The sequence below is a fragment of the Palaemon carinicauda genome, chromosome 39, assembly GCF_036898095.1.
Source record: "Palaemon carinicauda isolate YSFRI2023 chromosome 39, ASM3689809v2, whole genome shotgun sequence".
NCBI lineage: Eukaryota > Metazoa > Arthropoda > Malacostraca > Decapoda > Palaemonidae > Palaemon > Palaemon carinicauda.
This window is the reverse complement of record NC_090763.1, coordinates 15,258,896-15,268,895: the sequence shown is the minus strand read 5'-3', so window position 1 is coordinate 15,268,895 and position 10,000 is coordinate 15,258,896. Positions and strand designations below refer to the sequence as shown.

At 30.4% G+C, this 10,000-nt stretch overlaps 1 protein-coding gene across 4 annotated transcripts in view; it reads left to right on the top strand.

Moving 5' to 3' along the window:
• kcc (solute carrier family 12 member kcc) overlaps positions 1 to 10,000 on the top strand; it is a 947,417-nt gene that overhangs the window by 595,075 nt on the left and 342,342 nt on the right. For 2 of the 4 annotated variants that reach the window (XM_068362573.1, XM_068362572.1), the window contains exon 1: positions 1,190 to 1,282. The exons of 1 other annotated variant lie outside the window; for it this stretch is intronic. The gene's annotated coding sequence lies outside the window, so the exon portion shown is untranslated. Of the gene's footprint in view, positions 1 to 1,189; positions 1,283 to 10,000 lie in introns of those variants that run through there. One more of the 4 variants, XM_068362574.1, reaches the window with a different exon arrangement.

Sequence of the window (10,000 nt, the reverse complement as noted above, 5' to 3'; positions counted from 1 at the left end):
AAATTTAATGCCATATAAATAACATACAGAAAATGTAAATACATTAGAAAAAAATCTATTGAAGTCTCATTTCTTTCAATATAGTAAACGAATCCTTAGCACGAAACCAGGATTTCTATGTTACGGTCGACCTAATATTGCTGTTGATGTAGGGAAAATGGCAAAAATTTAGTTTTTTAAATTAGAGTAATTTGGTACCGTCATTGGAATGCTATATTGAAGAGATCTGAGTAACTTCTTTTTGAATAATTGATTGAAGCATCTTACGGGCTCTTCTTTCTTCTTTGAACTTAAGAATATCAGTTATTGTCCATTTCAACTTTGTTGTGTGACAATTATCACTTTGCTATTGTACCAACCGTGTGTCACACGATCGTACATAGTTCATATTATGCTTGAATCTTTGCTCTTCCCTCGCACTAAAAAGAACCAGAATAAACATGTCTGCTTTTCTCCTCTGTAACAGTGTTGATTTTTGAACATAAAAATTCTTGTTGTTTTTAGATTTTGTATATAAAGGAGAGTGTTTTACAATAAACTCACTTAGTTGCTTCCATCCTGCCTTTGAGTCACAACCTTCTCTTGGCTCATTATACTATAGTCTGTATTTTCCTCTCCCAGTTCCGGAGGAGTTTTGGAAAATATGGAGTCCTTTCTCATCAACTTCCTTCAACCTTCTATATACTTGGAGTACTCTGTAGGATCTATTTATGCATGCACTGACCCACGCAAGCAAGCTGAAAAGCAGTAGGCTGGCAAAAAAGGAGTTATAACGTAGGCATCTCTGGTTCTATTCATTTTGTAACCTTAGGACTCCAGGTGGAAATCTATTTTTAGGATAAAAGCGTAGTCTGTGTTTCAGGGGACAGTCTTTTGCGCTAATCCTGACAATCCGGAGAGCTGCAAGCAGATATTTACCGACTTTAGATTATCACGCTTTTTTTTAGTCGATAAATATCGATTATCTGTCACGCTAAGCAGATATTTAACAATAATACGTTAACGATGAGGTGACCCTATCGGTAGATGGTAGAAAGTGTTCCGTAATATATGTAAAGAATCGCAGTGGATGTTTTATTTTTCGATTATGGTGGTATGTGGCAACTCTCTCTCTCTCCCTAGGGTTGGCCGTCATATGGGGTCCCCGAGACCCCGAGTCCAATGTTGTGGCTCACACGTGTGGAGAGCGCCGCGAAGAGGGGTCGTTCAGCCGCTCGTGTTCCAACCCTCCCCTCACTCTCCTCTTTTTATCTCTTGTGCTTATTGCTGGTGTATCGCTTAGGTGAGCAGCTCCTCGAGTGATATATCCGAAGGAGGTTCCGAGGCCCTCCTTCCGCCGAAAGGATTGTGGGGTTGATCGACGAGTGGGTGGAAAAAAATCGGGGTTTGTTTGTGAAGGTTTGGGGGATGGGAAGGTTGGGTGAGCGGGGTGGGATGGGAAGAGGCCACCCAATGGAAGAATCCATGACGTGTGGCTGGCCGTGCGCTCTCTCTCTCTCTCTCTCTCTCTCTCTCTCTCTCTCTCTCTCTAATGGACAACATATATGAACCATCACGATGTGAATGTTTTTGTCTTAAATGCAGTTTTGTAAATATATTCGTCCTCCAGTAAATATGTAAATATCAACTTTCACAGCTCATCGTGTATTCAAAGAATGGAGACATAAGCATCATCCTCTCTTTCTCCCTCCCTTTCACTCTCTCTCTCTCTCTCTCTCTCTCTCTCTCTCTCTCTCTCTCTCTTTGAAGCTCACAGGAGACGGTAAGTCAGAGGAAAGCCGTTCGAATCATGAGAATTATCGTAAGATATTTGCAAACGTTTCTCGCAGGGAAACATGTACTATGGCATATCCTGCTTCGCCTATCGAGATAAGCTGTATATCATTTTCCAAATTATGGAGCGGCATTGATGCTTCTATGTCGAAGGGATATATTTAGCTGTATGGCAAGTAAGTAGCTTGAGAATGAAATTTGTCGTTAATTTCCCGGATTTTGGCATAATTTTTCTTAATTTTCCGGATTTTGGCTTCATTTTACCTGTTAATTTTCCCGATTTGGCATCATTTCACCTGTTAATTTTCCCGAATATCATCATTTCACCTGTAAATTTTCCCGATTTGGCATCATTTCACTTGTTAATTTTCCCGATTGTGCATAATTTCTCTGGTTAATTTTCCCGATTTGGCATCATTTCTCCTGTTAATTTTCCCGATTTGGCATCATTCCTCTTGTTAATTTTCCCGATTTTAGTAGAATTTCCCTGTTATTTTCCTGATTTTGGGATTCTGTGCACATGTGATAAGAAACGTTTTTTCCTTTCTAAGAAGATTCAGGTCAGGAATTTATAAACGTTTTTTCCATCATTTTATTTTAGAATATTTGCTTATTTAACGTACATATATTTGTATATATAATTTTATTTTTATTTGATTATATGCTAAATGATTCATTCATGTTGCCTACAGTTCTGCCTCTTGTGTTTTGTAATTTACATGAAAAGGTATTTATTTTGTTTTGTAAATTAATTAGTAACGTTGATATATATATATACATACATACATATATATATATATATATATATATATATAGATAGATAGATAGATAGATAGATATACATATATATATATATATATATATATGTATATATATGTATATATATAGACATATATATATACATATGTATATATATATATATGTGTGTGTGTGTGTGTCGATATAGTTCTTCTATTTTTCTTATGTATATAAACAAGAAGGTATCTATTTAATTATATGTAGAAATAAAGACATAGAATAAAAAAAAAACCTGAAATAGACGGGTGTCTGTAGCGTATAGAGACACTACTAGGACGGAGAGAACTCCACGTATCATCGGCGAGGAGGGGCCTAAGAGGGGGCGGAGCTTGCGTGACCTAGTTTGAGGTCCGAATAAAGGTTATGTGTAGATAGGGTAGGAATGACCCTCGCCGCAGAGGAAACGGCAAGGAGAGACGGCACTTGGTTCTTAGCTTCGAATGAGAGTTCCTTATTCGGCTTGGTGGAGACAGGTAGTGTTAATTTTTTAAAAGATCAATTATAAAAAGGATATTTGCTGGTGTTTCATAAACAGATATGTTTATAGGACTGGAGTCCCTAAGTGAGAGAGGCGATGCGATAGTCTAATAATTTTTATATTGGCTTTTCTGAAAAGAAGAATTCTATTTGTCCATCTTCTTTATAATCGAAAAAAGGTGTTATTTTTTAAAAGATAAATTTTAAGAAGGATTTTTGCAGGTGTTTCATAAACAGATATATGTTTATAGGTCTTAAGTCCCTAAGTGAGAGGGGCGTTGCAATCGTCCGAGAATTTTTGTATTGGCTTGCCTTGAAAAGAAGAATTCTATTTGTCCATCTTTTTTATAATCTAAAAAAGTGTTATTTTTTAAAAGATCAATTATAAGGGAAAGGATATTTGCAGATGTTTCATAAACAAATATGTTTATAGAAGTCCCTAAGTGAGAGAGGCGTTGCAATAGTCAGAGAATTTTTATATTGGCTTGCCTTGAAAATTCTATTTATCCATCTATTCTATAATCGAAAAAGTGATCGTTTCTAAATATATATAGCGATAGAAAGTGAAAACCCGTTTATAAATCCTTAGATGTTTTTAAGTGAGAAGACTGTTGGTGATTTAGTTGCTATACAATAAGTCTGTATAGAAATGGAAAGTGTCAAGACAACTCAAATTTCCGCATTCGATTTTTTTATCAATACTCTACATGTCTTATCGGTTTTATCTGTTTGGTGTATGAATGTTTACGCTATTTATTGATAAAGAAACGACAATGGATGGGAGTAGACGGAAGGCCGGGAAGACTGGTTGATTTACGGCTAGTAGTATCGATGTGTCCTGAGTCGACCGATATTTATGGTTTATTTATAAAGTATCAAGATTAGTTAGCAACAGATGGGCCAAGTCTTTGGGGAACTGGGTCAGAACGGAAGAATTCGGAATGTCATAAGTTATTAGGCTAAGTGTATTTTGAATGTCATTCATTTTATTTAAGTGTATTACATTCATCTTGGATATTTTTAAAAAAGAAGTGTGTATATATTTCAAGCAATTAGTATGTTGAAGGTCATTTCGATCATAGTAGACGTTTGGTTGGCATGCAGTTCAGCACTTAGAAAAAACCTTATTTTTAATCGGAAAATCTAAGTAAAAATATACAGTTCTCAACCGTATTTCAGTAAAATACAGGCGACCGTCATTTTACCTTACTTTGTTATTACCTTTTACTGCTTAGGGGACCGTAATATGACTCTCTTACGTCAATATATCCGTTTTTAAAATAGTAAAATTCCTGGAATAAATGTTGCCAAACATTTGCTGTCTTTTTAATGGAAATTTTTGACAGTGAAGAGTTATTTCAAATCTCTAGTGTAGTTTGAATATAAGTCTTCAAAATATGTTTTTTAAGGAAACGCCATTTTTTCTTCAATTTTTTTTTTTATAACTTGGGTAAATTTTTTGGGCATTGCTTAGTGATATGAGAAATCTTTTTGGGAATAATTTATAAGCAGAAAATACGTTATCATCAGAATAGTCAATTGCTTTCAAAGTTTTATGTGCATAGTAAGGGAAATTTTGAGTTTCTGTTTTAATTGTAATTCACTACTAATGGGTTTTTCTATCAGGAGTTTGGATTATACAAGATTGGTTATACTTAAACTTAGATTTTACCTGGTTCTTCGAAAGTTGTTTGTTTTCAAGATTAGTCATGCTTAAAACCTTTATTTTACCTTTTTCTTCAAAAGCTACATTTTCTTCCATATAGTTTTTTTAATCGCAGTAACCAAGGCAAGTCAGACCAGTCTTTTATATTAAGAAAAAAAAGTGAAGTGTTTGTAGGCCTGTAAATTTAGACAGTTTTTAAAACCCTTTATTGGTATTCTGGCCTGAGGGTAGATTTTCTTCCATATATTTTTTTGTAATCGCAATGACCAAGGCAAGTCAGACCAGTCTTTTTTTTTTATTAACCCCCCCCTTCCCCCAAAGTGGTGTTTTCAGGCCTATAAATTTAGAAAGTTTTAAAACCTTTCATTGGTATTCTGGCCTGATCCTTACATGCCAGAGCATCTGACCCATAGATGCTTTATTTCACAACTTTTTCTAGTTCTCTTAGAAAATATGTATTGGTCAAAGATTCTGAAGGCTTTTTTTTTAAGTCCCTCCTTAGTCAAGTAGCTGAAATATATTGTTCTGTCAAAAGCTTTGATTTGTAAAGAAAAATCCGTCCTTTTACTTAAATCTGCGTATACCACTCGTTATGTTTTGTTAAATATATAACGCAAGTTGAAATTTTACGGTTTTTTTTTTTTTTTTTTTTTTTTTTTTGAGAGAGAGAGAGAGAGAGAGAGAGAGAGAGAGGGGGAAGCTGGTATCATAAATCATCAATTATAAGTAAAACTGATTAGGTACAGTCGGACACAGGAATTCCGGGCACACCTCGCTTTGTAAAAGTGCACCTTTCTAGTGTTTAGCCTCGCCCACCCCCTTTGTCATCTCTCCCTATCTGTTTGGTTACCGAACAGTATTATTATTATTATTATTATTATTATTATTATTATTATTATTATTATTATTTGCTAAGTTACAACCCCAGTTGGAAAAGCAGGATGCTATTAAACCTAAGGGTTCCAGCATGGAAAATAGCCCAGCTAGTAAAGGAAATAAGGAAAACTACAAGAAAAGTTTAAGAACAATAATATTGAAATAAATCTTTCATTATAAACTATTAAAACTTGAAAATAAGTATCAAGATGTAGATACAGAGTTTCAGTAATTATTACAGGGGATTTGGGTAGATTTGGGGAAAGCAATTTTAGGCCGGGGTGATATTATTGGTTTAGGCATTTAAGATGGGGTTTTCAATGCTGCTTTTTCTATATGTCTGTATATATATATATATATATATATATATATATATAGAGAGAGAGAGAGAGAGAGAGAGAGAGAGAGAGAGAGAGAGAGAGGGAGAGAAATATATATATATATATATATATATATATATATATATATATATATATATATATATATATATATTTGATTTCTCAACTTACACAATCTATTACTTCACATATACAATGATATGGATATATATGTATATATGTATGTATATATATATATATATATATATATATATATATATATATATATATATATATATATATATACTTACATATATATAAATATACATATTTATATATTTGCATACATTATGTGTATGTTTGCTTGTTAATCGTAAACAAATTACCAGTACATATAAGTACATTAACATGTCTTATTTCGCTTTATGTAATGATTTATTTTCTTCATGATGTATTTCACTTTGAAATAACCTGCCTTTACTTTAAATTCCAATTTAATCAATAATTTTCAATAAATAGAAGAAAAGCCTTCATCAAAAAGTTTTAAATTTTGCACTGAAAATTTAGGGTAATTTTTGCTCTTACGGATGATCAGATAAAATTTAAATTTTTCTTCAATTTTAGATTATAATATCACTGTAGTTAAATGTTCTATATTTTGAAATCTTTTATTGGTTTATCAAGTCTTCCTTGGCTTTCAATTCGCTTAATTTGGAAAGACTATTTTATAAAGTTTATATATTTAAAATAAAAGGGATTTATGAAGTTTATATATTTAAACTAAAAGGGATTCATGAAGTTTATATATTTAAAATAAAGGGATTAATGAAGTTTATATATTTAAACTAAAAGGGATTCATGAAGTTTATATATTTAAAATAAAGGGATTAATGAAGTTTATATATTTAAACTAAAAGGGATTCATGAAGTTTATATATTTAAAATAAAAGGGATTTGTGAAGTTTATATATTTAAAATATAGGGATTAATGAAGTTTATATATTTAAAATAAAAGGGATTTATGAAGTTTATATATTTTAAGTAAAAGGGATTTATAAAGTTTATATGTTAAAAATAAAAGGGATTTATGAAGTTTATATATTTAAAATAAAATGGATTCATGAAGTTTATATATTTAAAATAAAAGGGATTTATGAAGTTTATATGAATAAAATGAAAGGGATTTATGAAGTTTATATATTTGAAATAAAATGGATTCATGAAGTTTATATATTTAAAATAAAAGGGATTTATGAAATTTATATATTTAAAGTAAAAGGGGTTTATGAAGTTTATATATTTAAAATAAAGGATTTATGAAGTTCAGATATTTAAAATAAAAGGGATTTATGAAGTTTATGTATTTAAAATAAAAGGGATACATGAATTTTATATATTTAAAATAAAAGGGATTTATGAAGTTTATATGAATAAAATGAAAGGGATTTATGAAGTTTATATATTTAAAATAAAATGGATTTGTGATTTTAGTACATTTCCACATCTGAATCAATAAATTTTTCTATAATTCAAGAATCTAAAATTAAACCGTGTTATAAGTTATGAAAGTGCCTCGCAAGAATACTAAATATGAATTAAAATTATAAATATTTAAGAAAGAGTAGTAAATACCTAGTTTAAAATAACAGATAAGTGTTATCATATAGGTAGCAAATGTGGAAAAAAAAATAATCAAATGTAAAAAACCAACTTTAAAAATCTACAGTGACAAGTATGAGGTCAAATGTCTAATATTGTAACCTTATATATATATGTATATATATATATATATATATATATATATATATATATATATATATATATATATATATATATATATATATATATATATATATATATATATATATATATATATATATATATATACATATATATATATATATATATATGTATATATATATGCATATATATATATATATATATATATATGTATATATATATATGCATATATATATATATATATATATATACATATATATGTATATATATATATGTGTATATATATATATATATATATATATATATAAACACGTCTAAAATAATGTGTTACAGAGGACTGATATGGCAAAGACAGTAACCGAATAGAAATATAAGTGTTGAAGAAAGTTTGGAAATTTATATTAGTAAATAAAGAAAAAATTAAATAATACGGAACAATGAAATAATAAAACAACAAGTGAGAAACTTTCCGGTTAAACCTAAAAATTTAAACTTTTGATATAGAAAGTTTGGAATAAAACTCATAAATTATGAAGGATAACTAGATATATGAAAGTGAATAATTAAATCTTAAAAATGGATATAAAAATATATCAAATTAAACAAGTGTTAATAGAATCCGCGTGTATTTTTTTAAACGTTTGAAATAGCAAGTTTGGAATAAAACTCATGAATTATAAAGGATAACTAGATAAATGAAAGTGAATAATTAAATCACAATACTGAATATTAAAAAAAAAATCTCATTAAACAAGTGTTAATAAAATCCGCGAGTAATTTATTAAACGTTTGAAATAGCAAGTTTGTAATAAAACACATAAATTATAAAGGAAAGTGAATAATTGAATAATAAAACTGAATATAAAAGAAATCTCAAATTAAACAAGTGTTAATAGAATCCGCGAGTTTTGAGATCAGTGATTTCTTGATGAGAATCACGTAAAAGCCATTGAAATAAATTCTCCATCAGAAGAATTTAATTCCTGGAAGTACAAAATGTAATCAAGTTCGAACAATAACTAAATATACTACAATAGGTCTGTTCCAAGAATCCTATTCATCTACCAAAAAGCAGATATTATCTGGAAGCAAATTTTTTCGAGTGATTATAACTTTGAAATAGAAATTTTCCCAAAATATAGGTTGGTTCGTAACTGCCGAGCCCCCCTTGGGAAACTTTGCATATTCTTAAAACCCAAATCTCGTTGCAAAGGAAATCGTTTTGTGAATTTTAATGGCTGGTTCCTTCATGGCCTCCCGGCAACCCTTATTGTTGGACAGAGAAAGTTGGTTTTGCGAGTCACGTAAGGCTAAAATCCTTGTTTGTTTTCCTCTGTATATTTTGTGGAAATTTTTTGTGGGTAGATTGAAGTATTTGATAGAGTAATGTAAAATTAAATGTAAGGGAGATTTACTAGTAATAAACAATTCTCAAGTTTGTTTAGTAAACCACGCAGATGATTATTCCCCACTTTTCACAATTTGTGGTAATCATAAACATCACAACCTTCAATAATTATGTCTATCACCAATGCACATCTGTTCACCTTATCTAAGTCAGGGTTTAAACTTATAAGGTAATTACCTTAGTTTGAGGTAATTTTCATGGTTTCAGGGTAATTTTAAGGTAATTTCGATTTTACTATAGTCAATTTTTTTTAAAGAGACGCATTTGCACTGACTCGCAGCGATGCCCTTTTAGCTCGGAAAAGTTTCTTGCTATCTGGTTGGTTAGAATTATCTTGTCCATCCAATCAGCGATCAGGAAACTTTTCCAAACTAAAAGGGCACCCCTGCGAGTCGGTGCAAATCTTCCTCACTAAAAAGAATTGACTGTAGCCTAAAATTTAGGGCAATTGGAAAAAGTTTTAAGGTAATCTAAGGTAAAAAGCAGCAACATTTAAGGTAATGGTCACAAGACACATGCTCGAGTTTAAGCCCTGCTTACTTTAGAGGCAACAATCTTGACTTAGATATTTGTTGATCTCTAAATCAATTACTGGTTAAAACCGCTTCATAGTGATACCGGAAGTCAATTTACCTGCCTCCTGCTTCAAACTCGTAAAACTTAATGTTATTCTGATTAGTTTACGGTTATATTTAATGAAGGTATATAAATGTTTGCATGCCTGCACATTATATATGTTTATATGTGTTCATAGTTTTTTATGTGTATATAATGTGTATGAATAGATTTAGATTGAATCCTTCAATGCAGCCTAAGAGTGCAAAAGTCTAACTCAGCTGTGTGTAATTTAGGTAATAATAATAATAATAATAATAATAATAATAATAATAATAATGATGATGATGATGATGATGATGATGATGATGATGATGATGATGATGATGA